The sequence below is a fragment of the Lynx rufus genome, unplaced genomic scaffold (genome assembly GCF_022079265.1).
Source record: "Lynx rufus isolate CCGP_SWC_20201006 ecotype Redwood Valley unplaced genomic scaffold, mLynRuf1.p SCAF_3, whole genome shotgun sequence".
In the NCBI taxonomy this organism is placed as follows: Eukaryota; Metazoa; Chordata; class Mammalia; order Carnivora; family Felidae; genus Lynx; species Lynx rufus.
In genome coordinates, this window is record NW_025814845.1 from 1,492,650 (window position 1) to 1,506,920 (window position 14,271).

General features: G+C 58.7%; 1 protein-coding gene across 1 annotated transcript in view; it reads left to right on the forward strand.

The window, feature by feature from the left end:
- PPP2R2C (protein phosphatase 2 regulatory subunit Bgamma) overlaps positions 1-14,271 on the forward strand; it is a 138,132-nt gene that overhangs the window by 38,771 nt on the left and 85,090 nt on the right. The window lies entirely within an intron of this gene.

Genomic DNA, 14,271 nt, shown 5'->3' on the forward strand with positions numbered 1-14,271 from the left:
AGGCTGTGTGACCTCAGGCAAATTGCTAGACCTCTCTGGGCCTCGCCTTCCTTCTGGGACACCCGCATGATCATCAGGGAGCCCCCAGGGTTTCAAGGGAGATGAGGGCGGCTGTGAAGCATCATACCCATCAAGGGTCTGGTTGTGGTGGCCTCTCGTTGATTTCGGAGCTGGGGAAAATTCCGCTGGTTGTGGAGTTGGAACTCGATTCGCGCGGCCACGGCTCGAGCGGAAGTTCACACCCCAACTTTGGTCCGGATCCGCCGGGCCCTGAGCAGCAACGTTAGCTTAGGAAACTGGGGCATTCGGAGGGGGGCCAGGCCCCCGCAGACATGACGTGTGGCCTCGGGCAAGGCGGTCAGCGTCTCCGGGCCGGTGTCCTCATTGCACCGTCACCGCACCATCTCCAGCGAGGGCTGCCTCATCGTCACGCCTTCTGGAAGCTGTGGGGGTACAGCCGGCCCTGCTTCCCAGGGGCCAGCCTGCGCTCCGGGAGCCTTTCTTCTCAGACGTGACCGGGCACTCGTTAATCCCCTGACCGTGAACTCCATTCTGTCAAGGATTGAGGTCCAGCGTGTTAGCATACAATAAAGCCTCAAGGAGCTGCTTAAACGCTATGAGACGGGCCATAAATTTGGCTTTTCATCCCCATCAGAGCTTTCTCTCTGCAGAAAATGGGAAGCAAGACAGAGCCACACAGGATATTCTGCTAAATCCAGAGCAACACCCAGGACTCCAGGGTCTCTCGTGCTGCTTGTGACCAGGGACTCGGCTGTAATTCGGATCAGCGGTGCTGGAATTAATGTTATCGTCCTGGACTGTTTACTTTTGGGTTTCCTGTAACGTTTGTTGTGGATTTCTTTAATGGCCTTCCTTCGTTATAGTTTTCAATTAAAACACATCTTCGTGAGGCTTGTGTTCGTCATTGTTTTTTTTTACCACGTATGAGGGCCTGAGATTTACTGTTAATTGACTGCTGATGATCTGATTTGAGCCCTACATTAATTTTTTTAAGAACTGTGAAAGCAAGCTGAGAAATGAAAATACAGACGTGGTGTTGAAGTTAGAGAAATGCAGGGTCACGGTCAGAAGTTCATGCTGCTCCTGCCCTGTCGTGTGGTTTCGAGACAGCCTGTGGGCCAAACCCCGCCCACTGCCTGCTTTTGTAAATAAAGTTTTATTGGAACACAGCCACACCTGCTCACTTACAGACTGTCTGTGGCTGCCTTTGTGTGATGACGGCCGAGCCGGGGAACTGCGACAGAGACCGTATGGCCACAGACTCTGTTGACTCTCTGGCCTTTTATAGAATTTGCCAACGGCGATGTTATTTGTCAACCTGGTCGGGCTGTGGTGCCCAGATGTGTGGTCAAACGTTATTCTGGATGTTTCCGTGAGGGCATTCTTAGATGCGATTGACTTTGAAATCAGCAGACTTTGAGTAAAGCAGTTTACCTTTTATAACGCGGGTGGGCCTCATCTAATTAGTTGATGGCCCCAATAGAGTGGAGACTGACTTCCTCCGGCAAGGGGGAGTTCTGTCAGAAGGCAGCCTTCAGACTCAGACTGCAACAGGGCCTCTCCTCGAGTCTTGAGGCTGCTGGCTAACCCTGCAGCTTTTGCCCTCGTCAGCCTCCATAACCACATGAGCCCATGCCTTATTAAATTTCTTTCTCTGTGTAAACATCCCATTACTTTTGTTTTCCCTGATTAATATGCCAGCCCTTGGTATGGAGGAAGGGGTGTGGCTCAGGGTCAGACCATCTGTACTGAAAGACTGTGCAGAGCCTGGGAGTCAGGCAGACCTGGGTTTGAATCCCAGCTCTGCCTCTTCCCGGTTGGGACTCTGAGCTAATCCCTTTGCCTCCCAGGGCTCTGGTTTTGTGTCTGTAGATTGTGGCCATCTCCTGCCCACATTGCAGGGCGATTGTTCCTGGCTGGGACACTTCACAAGGGGCCTGGCGCCTGTTCCGGTCACTGTCCGTGTTATCACCGTAAATGAGTTGCCTGGCTTATTCATTAGTCTCTTGTGAGTTTGGTTCAGATGAGTCAGCCCTCCAGGCCTGCTAGACTCCAGCTGCCCTGACATGATGTGGTTTCTTAGCCAGAAAAATGGAAGCCCTGACCTTTAATGGTAGAGTCACAGGTGGCTCTGTGACTCTGGTCTCTTCCCTGTTCCCCACCCCCCTCCAGAGAACCAAACAAGCCCAGGCCCAGGCGCTGGACATTGGGGTGGCAGGGACAGCACCTCCTACGAACTTGGCTGGAAGAGGGGGGACTTCAGGCCAGCCGTGTCCTGACTTCTTGCTGTGAGCAAGTCTTGCAGAGGGGTGTCTGTCCAGACAGCTGTTAGAGGGTATTAGGCACAGCCACGGTGACAGGAACCAGAGGTGAGCAGAGGCCGTGAAGGTCTCCTCCCAGGAGGCCCTTCCAGCCTTTTCTTCCACATAACCCGCCAGACAGCCTGGATCTGGAATCGCTGTCCAGAGACATGACAGGGACTTGCTGCTCGAATTTCTGTCTGGTTGGAGCTGAGCGTGGGAGACGGGCCCTGAGGCCAGGCCCCAGCTTGGGAGCCGCTGGCCTGGTTGCAAATGGCTAGACCTGGGATGTAGTTGGAAGGAGTCGTCTTGCCAGGACTTCCCAGTCTTCATTTGAGCACCCAGGCACTGACGGCCGAGCCCTCATTCTCCTGCTCCGTTCTTTTATTCATTCAACAAACCTGTATGGAGCACCTACTGTGTACCAGATGTGTTCTAGGCACCGAGCACCCAGCAGGAGCCCGGCAGACCCCTCCTGGCCCTCTAAGCCCCATGGGCACGGAGCGTAGGCGTCCGAAGCCGGGCCCAACCCAGCTCTGTGGGTCTCATTAGCAAAAAGCCAGGCTCTGGGCCAAAGAGGAGAGTGAGGGTGGCCTGCTGTGTGGGTGGTTAGAACGCAGGCTTGCAGTCAGAGCTGAGCGTGAATCCCGCTCTGCCATGCGACTCCCGATGACCTTGGGCAGGTGACCCAACCTCCCTGTTTACGTAGGAGGCTGACCCTGATTTCTCAAGGGCCCCGGCCAGCACCCGCCCTCCGCGATGCCATTCTGGCTCTGCTCTGGGATGGTCCATTCTGTCTTCTGACAGTGACATTGAGAGTGCTCTGGAGCCCTGGCAGGATAGAGTGGGGGTGCTGTAGAGGGAGGCGACGCTGCCCTTGTGTTGAAACATAGGGACCACGTGGTCGTGCGGGTGTCGATACGTGCAGCACACGTGTCCCCGAGCGGACTGAGCCGGCCGCTCCCCCGTGTGGGTCCCAAACCCTTTGTCCTGAGCCACGAGCAGTTGGAGGCCAGGCCCCGCCTTGCGTCTCTGCATCTCACATCCTCAGCCCGGATCCCGGTGCGCAGCAGGCGTGCGGGAAGGGCTTGGGGAAGCACGTGTGGCACTGGAAGGATTCCCACTGTTGGGAGTTCTAGCGGCTGACCATAGAAGTGGCTGGACCGCGGGGCTGCCTCTCCCCTCCGTGAGGAGCCTGTAATGTGAGGGCCGCGGGCTGCTGGCCGCTGTCCGATCCAAGGAGCCGCTTCCTGCCAGTCCCGGGCTCGGCAGAGGGACCCCGTTGCTCCCCGGGACCGAGCCGGCCAGGAAGGAGGTGATTGGCCACGACCCCGTGGGCACCATAGCAACGGCTGGGTGCCTGTTGGCTCCTTGGATTGGCTGCACGGATCAGAGCCTGCCCCTGGGAAGTGGCCCATCCCACCCTACCGTGGCTGCAGACACCCGCGCCCCCTCCCCGGGCTCCCTCAAGTATTGATTCTGGGGCCCTGTTCTCCCTGCACGCGGATTTGCCCCCAACAGATGCCGCTCCCCGCTGTCTCCGTCAGCTCAGGCTGCCCTAACGACGTACTGTGGCCTGGGGGACTTGATCAACGGTTTTTTCTCACCGTGCTGGAGGCCGGAAGCCAGAGTCAAGGCGCCAGCCAGTTTGGTTCTTAGTGAGAGCTCTCTCGCCAGCTCGCGGACGGCCACCTTGTCGCGGTGTGCTCACAAGACAGGTTGCTGATCCCTCGTGAAGGCTCCCCCCCTTGCGACCTAACTGCCTCCCGAAGGCCCCAACTCCAGACGCCATCCCACTGAGGGACTAGGGCCTCCACGTACCCGTTCTGGGGAGATGCCAACATTCAGTCCACGGCCTCCCGGGATCTGATGCTGGAGTGGGTTCAGAGATGCCCGGTTGTGCTGCCGCTGGGGACAGGCACGGACACGCTTTTCGCAGGGTTCCCGTGTGTGCCGAACAGGAAATGGCAGCTGCCTGGGCCACCCAGCCCTCTGTTCCCGCGGAAAGGCGGAGGGTCTTGCGTCTGCTCGGAAACCAAAAGCCACACGTTCACACGTTTGGGCAGGTGGCGGAGGAGAACGTGTAGAGCTTCCGAGTCTCTGCTTGGGAGTCTCACAGCACCCCGAGAACAGGCTGCACTTGGAGAGGAGCACCCCTAAGCTTTGGGCAGCACTGCCTTGTCAGACCTGGCTGGCCTGGGTCCTCGTGGGACTCCCAAGGAGGGGGCTGGCCTGATCCTGTTCTCCAGGTGACAGCGCTGCCCTGAGGGAGCTCAGATCAGAGAGGTTATGCATGTGCCCAGGACACACAGCGTGTGAGGCACAGAACTGAGTGTGGCCAGCATGGGGCTCCTGAACCTGCTCTTAATGATTGTGGGGAGGGTGTGGCTAAGCTAACCCTGGGCGCAGGGTCTCCTGGGAGGGGCCCACAGGGGAAGAGCTCAGAGTTGAGGGGGGCTGGCTGCTCTAGGGACCCGGCGGAGAAGGAGGACCCTTGACCCAGCCCATGCGGTTTCTGCGTTGGGGCACACAGTGCTGCCGCATCCTTCCTCTTGTCCCCAGACAACCCCAGATAAACGAGAACAGGAGCAATGAACATTGTTTCTAGAGCCTTCTGGGTCCCAGGCTCGTGCTAAGTTCTTTGCCTGTATTAACCTAAGTCTTGCTTTCCCAGGACAGGCCTAGAGCTGGAGACTCGTATCCCTAAGTCACAGAGGAGGAAGTGTGCACACAGAGGCCAGCTCGGCAGTGCTGGAGTCGGGATTTGAACCCAGAAAGTCTGGCTCTGAGGTCTTAGCGTTGGCCATTTGTGAGTGACAAAATAGACTCTCTGAGGTGAGGCCACTGCCCCGGGTCTCGTGGGAGGTGTGGGGGCTGGAAGGGTAACAGCCCTGCCCCACCTCTCCCACAGAGCTCTACACACAGGACACAGTCCTACCCCCGTGCCTTTGCACACCCCACCCCTCTTCCTAGAGTGTCCTTTCCTCTCCCAGGGCCCGACCCCAACGGTCCAGGCCCCACACCGGGGCCTGCTTTGAGGAGGCCTTTCCTGGGCTCCCCCTAGGTACACCTCACCGATACTGCTTGTCTGTTTGGCATCTGTCTCCCCAGCTGGAAGGAACTTTTTTTTTTTTTAATTTTTTTTTTAACTTTTATTTATTTTTGAGACAGAGAGAGACAGAGCACGAACAGGGGAGGAGCAGAGAGAGAGGGAGACACAGAATCTGAAACAGGCTCCAGGCTCTGAGCTGTCAGCACAGAGCCTGATGCGGGGCTCGAACTCACGGACCGTGAGATCATGACCTGAGCCGAAGTCAGACGCTTAACCGACCAAGCCACCCAGGCGCCCCTGGAAGGAACTTTCTTAAGGACTTGTGTTTCTTGCCGACTAAACTGTACCTGCCAGATAGCACAGGACTGGCACACAGTAGGGCTCTGATGTTTGTGAAAGAATGAGGAATGCCCCGCCGTCCCTCCCATGCAGGGCATGGCCAGGGGGAGGAGGTGAGTGTCTGGCAGGCCCCGGGGCGGGATGTGAACCCACCTGGCTGGGATCGTTCCTTGGCTTAGAGAGGATGCGTGTGAAATGCATGGCCTGTTACTGGCACTCGGTGGGCACTAGTCAGTGCTAATTATTATTGGTGATGCGGGTGTGAGTTATATTATATGGTAGAGCCTCTACGTGTGTTACTGTTACGGGCTGAACTGTGTGTCCCGCCGCCCCCCCCCCCATTCATATGTTGAGTCCTGACCCCCAGCACCTCAGAATGTGCCAGTGTCTTTCTCCAGAGCTGGTGCAGGCCACGTGCTAAGCTCAGAGGTTGCCGTCCACGCATCGTTTTGTAGCGTGTATGTACCCGGCCTGGTTACCAAGCCCTTTCTCGCCTGTATTTCAGTTGATGCTGACTCTACCCCACAAATGGTTGGGTCGGAGCCCAGCGCCGGGCAGGCCCTGAGCCCCCGGCCCCCCGCCCCCGGCAGGACCGTGCCAGGCCCCCTCCTCTCTTCCCTCAGCTCCCTGGTGGTGGAAGCCACCTGGTTGGTCCGCACGGCGCCAGCCAGGTCTGCGGGCTGTGCGTTCGCGGCCGTGGTTTGCGGCAGCCAGCGGGCTTTTGGCACAAAGCAGGTGACGGTGGCGCCCATCTCCGGAGCTGTCCGGTGAGCCACAAGCACTTAGTGAACACCTAGGTGCCAGGTGCTCAGATGGCCGGAAATGGGGCCGAGCCCAGGCACTGGGTGGGGCCTAGAGACTGGGCAGGAGCTGCAAAGCCAGATTTGCCACTGGCAGACCGGGAAGCCGGAAGCGGGGAGCCTGCGACGCCCTTCGGCAGGACCGGGGCCAGCCAGCGTTGCCGAGATCGGAGTTCAAGGCCCCTTCTGTTTAGGAGCGTCTGATTGGCTCACGCGGGTCATGTGCCAGCCAGGAGGCTCGTGATTGGCCGAGCCCAGGTCTCCTGCTTGCCTGTATTTGGGGGCGCAGAGAGGGTCTGGCCGCTCCGTTTCTGAGCATCGGGTGTAACCGGGGTTCACCCCAAATGCAGGGGGGTGCACACAGAACAGCCAAAAGGACACCAGACACCCACCATTCCCACTGTGTGTCCCCCGGTGTGCTTGGGGTCAAGGGTACTGACATGGGGTTGCGCCTCGGTGCCTTTGGCCCCAGTGATCCCTCCGCAGGTAATACCCTCCACCCTCTTCAGAGCCCATCCCTGCACCCCTCCTCCAGGGAGCCCTCGTCAAGCCCACCAGGGAGAACCAACCCTGCCCCCACCACCACCAGCAGCCTTCCTCCCAAGGCTATGTGGCGGGCTGGAGAAAGTGGAGGCTTGGTAAACAGGCGGGGGTCCATTCACCTAAAATATCTGATTATAACATTCAGCGACGTGTTTAGTGAGCCTCCAAGAGCGCCCGCACAGTCCTGGTGCCGGGAATGTCGTGAGCATCTTTACAGGTCAGATACGTGTTCGTTGTCGGGAGGCTGGTGTTGCACTGGAGGGCCACGCCGTCTCATTTCACCCACCTTCTCTTCCTGGGCATTTTCTTCGTTTTTACTCTGTCTGCAGCATCTGCAGGGCCCCGGGATTTGTCACTTCTGTCGGTGACAAACTCATGGGTGACAGCGTCCCCAGCAGATCACGGGTGCTCAGCCACCCCGTGGTTCCCTTTCCGGACCTAAGCAGGTGGGAGGCGGAGGTGGGCCTAGGGAAGCAGTGAGGGGCCTGCCCTTGCAGCTCACAGGCAGAAGCTGACACGTTGCAGGAAAAGTCTGGTCCCGGGGGCCAGAAGCTGCACAGGCAGTTCTGACTCCCAGGCTGGGCCTCGCTGCCCGCCTGGTTTGAATCCACGTAAAACCTTAGCGAATACGGGCTTATTTGGAAATCGAGTCTTTGCAGATGCCATTACTTAAGATGAAGTCATACTGGAATGGGCCCTAGATCCAATGACTGGTGTCCTCAGAAGAGGAGGGACACACAGAGACACAGGCAAGGGTATCGTGTGAAGACAGGCAGAGCCTGGAGTGACTCACCTACAAGCCAGGGGAGGCCGAGGGCCGCTGGAAGCTACCAGAAACTAGAAGGACAATGCCTGGGTTTCCCCTGGAGCCTCCCGGAGGGAACCAGCCTGCTTGGCGCCCTGACTTTGGATTTCTGGCCCCCAGAACCGTGAGACAATACATTCCCAGTGTCTCCAGCCTCTTTATTCGTAGTCAGAAAGAGAATTAAGACACAGACCCAGCCCAGCCCCTAACGCACTGATCCCCCGGTTGTCTTCCTCTGCAAAGTGAGGTGTGGACAGGGCGAGGGTGACACACGTTTTGTGTAGATGACCAGATAGAGAATGTTTTAGGTTTGAAGGACTAAAATACAGCGTCTCCTGCATAGTTTGCTTTGCTTTGTTGTCATTGTTTCTTGGTCGTTTGTTTTATAACCCATTAAAAACGCAAAACACATTCTTCACCTGGGGCTGGGTTTGGCTTATGGGCTGCACTTTGCCAGCCCCTGGACTTGAGGCATGAATTCTGCCTGTGGGGAACCCCAGCTGCATGCACAGTCCTCCCGGGGGCGCGGAAGGGTCCTGGATTCTGCCGTCAGCCAACTGCCTGATGGAGGAGTGGGCCCGGAGCCCCCCAGGCCTCAGTGTTCCCACCTGTCAGTAGGGAATAAGGGCTGGTTTTCCTGAGTGAAGGTCACAGGACAGCACTAGGCGGGCGCACACCTGCCTGCATCCATGCCCAGGACCCCTCCTGTTCACACTTCCCTCCTCGGCGCTGGGCGCAGGGCCTGGCACGTTGCAGGAGCTCAGGGGAGATTTGTTTGAAGAACGAAGGAAGCTTTCCAGACGCCCTCTCTGGGTCAGGTATTCCCCCGGCCCCCACTTTCACTGCAATGACTTCCGTGGTGTCATTGTCTCTGAGGGAGGGCAGGCACTCTGGCTGAGTCACCTCCCATGCAGAGTTTGATGACAGAGGGGAGGAGAGTCAGCCGAAGGGAGTTACGTCTGACGGGTGTCTGGGCTAATGACGTGATCTGGACTGCACCCAGCCCTGGCTCAGGGCCACGTGCCGGGGCCCAGGTTCGGTGCTGGAGACTCAGACTCTAGAAAAGGGGGAAATGATTTCTAAAAGCCATGTGAGCTGGTCCTGGGAGGGCCAGAGTTGGGAGTCAGACCCAGATTGGAATTCCAGCTTTGCTGCGTGGCAGCTGTGTGACCCCGGGTGAATGTCTTAACCTTGCTGGGCTTTATTCAGCCTCCTCCCTCGGAGGACACAGGAAGCCTCCCTGTCCTGAGAATGGGGTACGGTGTGCCCGGCACAGCACAGGGCTGCTTGCTGTTAGTAACGCTTCTGTAGTCAGTGGCTGTGAAGGATAAAGCCTCCCATTTTTGCCAAGCCCTCTCTCCTTCCAGAGTGGGTTTGTGTCCCCTGTTCCCTTGGGTCCCATGTTGCCACCGTGCAAGGGTTGCTGTGGTCACCCTGTTTAACGGATGAGCAAACAGAGACTCAGCGAGGGAGGTGACTTACCTGAGGCTACAAGGCAAATGGCAGAATGGTGACCACAGCGTGGTCCTTCTTCTGCCCCCTTGTCCCCCTCCAGAGTCCCTGCCTGCTCAAGGCATTGTCCCGGCCACGGACGGTTGGGCCACATTGACCAGAGCTAAGAGAAGCCTCCGTCATCTCAGATCATTGGATTGAGCAACAGAAATCCATCAGGGATGCTGCCATTTGAGGCATGGCGACTCCACTGAACACCTCCCTGCTGGCCGCTCCGTGCACCCACTCCCTCCTGCCCTGCCCTCCCCTCCCCTCCCGGGGCACACACAGCCCCGATCCCACCCTTGATTAGATTCTCCTGGCCTTAAGCAGAATGTGTCCCGAGAAGGCCTGTTTGCTCAAACAGGAGCATCTTTGCGTTATTGCCACAGGGCCGAGGCCCCGGGCTGGGGTCCCTGGGGCCCTCCGACTTGAGAGTCTCTGCGGGAGAATGTGTTTACCGAGAAGCCGGAGCAGCGTCCAGAGGGAGCCAGGCAGGCTGGGCCCTGGAAACACACCCAGTTCGGCTGCCCTTGGGATTCGAGAAGCTCATTCTCAGTATATTGCAGGGAGGGGACAGGTGCAGGCGGAGGCGGGGGGGAGGGCCAGGCCGAGGCCACAGAGAGGGAGGGGTGCCAGGAGCCCCAGAAAGGGTGGTGCTTCTTAGCAGAAGATTCTGAGGCCCGAACGAACAGGCGGCAGAATTGGAGGAGGGGCCATGCCCTTAATTAGTGTAACCCGGGGGAGGGTCTGTGTGATCACCTAGTCTGTGGGGCCTGGGGGTCTCCGAGCCCTTCTTTCTTTCCTTTTCTTCGAAGCAGCATCCCCACCCCGTCCCTTTCCATTCACCCCCTCCCCTCCTCATCCTTTACGATGTCCTTACAGGGCGCCCAGGGGCTCACCCAGGCAAGGAGGCAGCATAGGGAAGCAGAACGTCGCTTCTAGCACTGCGTCGTGGCTACTGGAGGACGTGGCTTGGGTGTCTCGGCAAACGGGCGTCCTAGCAGCGAACCCCAGAAATGGTCTGGGGAACCTGTCTGTCTCTGGACTCTGGCAGGCGATGCCGGGCGGGGGGCGAGGAGGGCTGGGCTCCTCGTGCCGGCCCTCCTTCCAGGTGCACCAGAGTGAGTCACCCTCCCTCCCAGGATGAGTGCAGGGGCGCGGCAGGAGTCTGGAAGACACGTGTCCCCGACTCTGGCAAGTGGTCCCAGCTGTGGGAGGTCAGATCTTGAGAAACGGAAGGATCTGGATTCAGAGCCTGGCTCTGCCACTGGGTATCTGTGTGGCCAGAGGGCGTGTTGGCAGCCCGGACACAGCCAGGGGGTCGGTGTAACTGGAGCAGAGGTGGGGGGGGCAGGGATGGCAAGAGAGAAGCCTGGCTGGGGTGCAGGGGTCTCAGCCAGGGCTCCCACTTCGTCCTGGAGCCGGCAGGTGGTCTGCTGTGTGGGCGAACTCAGGCCGGAGGGGGCAGGGGGTGGGCAAGGCTGGAGGCATGGCGGCGAGTGCTAAGCTGAGCAGAGGCTGGGGGGAGGGTCCCCGAAGGGCAGGATAAGGGGCATCAAGGTGGCAGAAAGGACGGGCCGTGCTGCTAGACTGGCCGTGACAGTTTCACTGGGTTTCATTCAGACCCGGGTTTGAATCCTGGCTCTCACTCTTGGTAGCCGTGTGACTTCGTCAGCTTGTATGACCTCTCTGAACCTCGGTTTTCTCATCTGTAAAGTGGGAGAAACTCCCCGTTGTGGGTTTGCTGTGTGCGCAGGGCCGGGCACACGGGCGGCCTGGTGATGAGAGTATCTTGGTCGGCGTGTTATCCTGGGGGAGGCGGGAGGGGCACCGAGCCGACTCTGGCTTTGAGGCTGGGCTGATGGGTGGACATGGGGGAGGAGTGGGTTTGTTTTGGAAGAGGGCGGGCTCAGTCCCAGGCAGGTTGTGTCCACATTGCCGGTAAGGAAGCCAAATAGAGAGACCCAATGTCACAGGCAGGGATTGGAACAAAAGACTGAACCTGTTGTCCCTCTCACTTGTCCCGTGGATACCGGAGCCGGGTGCTGTGTGTGGGATGAAAAGGGGGAACCGGTAGGGGAACACTCGGGGGAAGGATGTTCTACCACAGCCACCTTAAATTGGAACGGGTTGTACGAGGAGGTAGTGAGATCCCCATCTTGGGAGGGATGAGAGTCAGCTGGAGGTCTACTGGGGGGCCCTGGAGAGAGGACACCGGTGAGGCCTGGACTGGAGGAGCTTCAGGTGCCCTCCTGTGAGCCCTGGGCATCTGCCCGGCTTCTGCACAGGATCCAGGGCACAGAGGTGCTTTCCAAAGTGTGACCGTCACCCTGGTCCACACATGCTTGAGCCTCGGCCGGGCAAGCGTATCGAGGGTTTTTTTGTTCTTGGGTTTTAAGCAGAAACAGTAGAGTAGGCACAGATTTGCCTTTAAAGTAAGATGCTGAGTATCTTCCAAATGCAAATGGATTTAAACCGCTGGAGGTCTAACCTCCAGATGTGTCCTTGGTGGTTTCCAAGGGGCTCCGAGCCCCTCGCGGGCTGGCATGGTGCACCCACTGGCACTGGTGGGCTTGGGCCCATGGGAGGCCTCCTGTCCTGGGTGTCCGCTTCTGAGCCGGGGAAATGCAGCCGGTCCTCGAACCCGTGGACAGGGGGGTGTGGCTGTCACCCGTCAGCTCTGTGCCAGGGCACGCAGCTCTTCGCCCATTGTCCTGGCGTTTCTCGGCCCCGTCACCTGCACCTGTTGCCGTCGCTGTCCATCCCGTCCTTGTGCGCGTGGGTGAGCTGCTTCCGTTGGCCCCTGGGAGAATGGCCCTTCGCTCCCAGAGTCAAGGGCAGCAGGCTGGTGCAGGAAGCCGGCAGCACGTGCTGAGCACCGCAGACAGCCCTGGACAGGAAGTACTTTCATCGGGGCTTTCAGGTGAAAGCCCCGAAGGCTCAGAGGGGTTAGGTGGCTGGGCTGAGGTTGCACAGCCAGGAGCAGTGAAGGAGCAGCAGTTTGCATTGGGGTCCCCGTTCCCTGGTCCTCCCTCCACACCACGCCTCGTGTTAGGTCACGCCCGGCACGGGGCCTTGTGAACACACAAGTAGCTCACCAGGAGTTCTTTTCTCTTCTTTCTTGCCTTTCTGAGCCTCAGCTTCCCCGTCCGAACGATGGGAAGAAACCCGCCCCCTTCGCAGGGCTCTTTGAACTGGTGAAGCGAGAGCCAGATACTGGCTCTGTGTAAACTGTGCACGCCCGAGGCCTTCCTTGAGCGTCAAAGGGACTTCCGCTTTGCCTGGTGCTCCCCCACGGCCTCCTGCTTTCTGTCCGGCCGCCCTCACCCCAGCAGAGACCAGAGCTGCCTGCGTAATTCATTTCCACCGGCATCCCCACCGTGCACGTGGCCAGAGCACCGAGCTCAGATCTCCGGAGAACCAGCTCTCCTCATACGGGTAGAAAGTAACACAGAGCGCTTCTGCATAAATCCTCGGCCTGCCCCGTCTCCAGCTGAGTGGCGTCCCAGCTCAGACCAGTGCCGCCTCCAGCCAGGCGCAGGATAAAGAAATACCAGACTGTATTTTGTTTCTTTGCGTCGTGGCTGTTAAAACACACACCGCAGCCACAGGCAGGCACACGCGCGTGCACACACACCATCTGTGGTGTTGTCCAGAGCATATTTGGCGGATCTGGGCCTCGCTGATCCGGTTCTGGCCGTCGACTGGCTACGTGGCGTTGACGGCCAGGACTCGAGCGGAGGACTCTCTGATTCTGACGAAGGGGGTGTAAGGAATGAGACGCACAGGAGGAAGCGGAGGGCGTGAGCAGTGGCCTCGGGGGCCGGTGGTTGTGGCGAGCTGGGGGGTTCTGAGAGGGAATTCGGCTCTGCCTCCTGCCAGCTGTGATGTTGGACCAATCAGGCCCCTTCTCAGGGCCTCGGCGCCTCTACCCGCCGACAAGAGGATTGTTGGGGTGTCTGTATTTAAAAATGCGGATCACGGAAGACCCCGGGGTGGAGACCCGAGTCAGCTTTCGCTGTCACTACGGGAAACAAGGCCCCTGCTCTTGCATAGGCCGAGAAGCCAGCCGGGGTCCTCTACCCACAGGGGACAGATCCTGGCTCTGATCACGGCACCGAGGCCAATACCCTTGGGCCCTGGCCGCGTCCCCAGCAGTGTCCCCCTGGCAGTTTAGTTACGGCAAGGCGGGTGGTGCTGGGGTCATTAGTGGTTCTTCAGCAGCGGTAAAGTCGGGCAGATGAGGCCCTGGCTTTGACCCCAAGCCGCTGGGCCAACGGGGTTCCACTCCAGCTGGTGTGAATGTCAGAGTATGTGTGTGTGGTCGCTCTGTTTATTCATGGAGGAAAGAGCAGGAAACCTTTATTTTATTTTATTTTTTATTTTTTTTTAACGTTTATTTGTTTTTGAGAGAGAGAGAGACTGAGTGTGAGCGGGGCGGGGGGGAGAGGAGGGCACAGAGAGAAAGGGACACATAGAATCGGAAGCAGGCTCCGGACTCCCAGCTGTCCGCACAGAGCCCGATGTGGGGCTCGAACCCACCACTGTGAGATCATGACCTGAGCTCAACCGGCGCCCGGAGCAGGAAATGTTGAAGAAATGATTGCATGTCTGTCTTGTGGGCTGGGGCCGTGGCTCCGTTAGAACCTTCTTCGGTACGCGGCTGACCCTTCCAGGGCCGGGGAAGGGTCTGGAAATGAGGCTGCAGCTGGCGTTGTTCCAAGAGCGGGTCCCTGACGCTGCCCCCTGGAGTTGCGGTCCTTGGGCGGGGCGGTCTGTCATTGTTCGAGCACACAGCGGGCATCTAAGGACGCCTACTGTGTGCCCAGGGACATGGCAACGAAGGGAGGAGTCACTGTCGTCTTGGGCAGCCAGCTTACCCTCCCTGAGTCTCATCTTCCTCACGTGTAAGACGGG